This window comes from Penaeus monodon, chromosome 27, assembly GCF_015228065.2.
Source record: "Penaeus monodon isolate SGIC_2016 chromosome 27, NSTDA_Pmon_1, whole genome shotgun sequence".
Taxonomy (NCBI): domain Eukaryota; kingdom Metazoa; phylum Arthropoda; class Malacostraca; order Decapoda; family Penaeidae; genus Penaeus; species Penaeus monodon.
Window position 1 is genome coordinate 24,249,912 of NC_051412.1, and position 200 is coordinate 24,250,111.

General features: G+C 37.0%; 1 pseudogene; it reads left to right on the forward strand.

Moving 5' to 3' along the window:
• The window catches only part of LOC119590459, a 9,011-nt pseudogene that overhangs the window by 1,967 nt on the left and 6,844 nt on the right, over positions 1-200 (forward strand).

Here is a 200-nt window from a genome sequence, read left to right on the forward strand (position 1 = left end):
CCCATTATTGTATATTGATCTATAATCCTTTTTCCGAGTAGAAAATCTACTTGGCAGCTTGGTAATGACTGATGTCAAGTTGACAAGTAAATGAAGATAGCTACTGGACAACAGACGGGTTGATGATGATAATTATATGAAATAGAACGATGATCTTGACATTTTCCTTCAGCTGCTCATCATGAACACATCATCGCCTC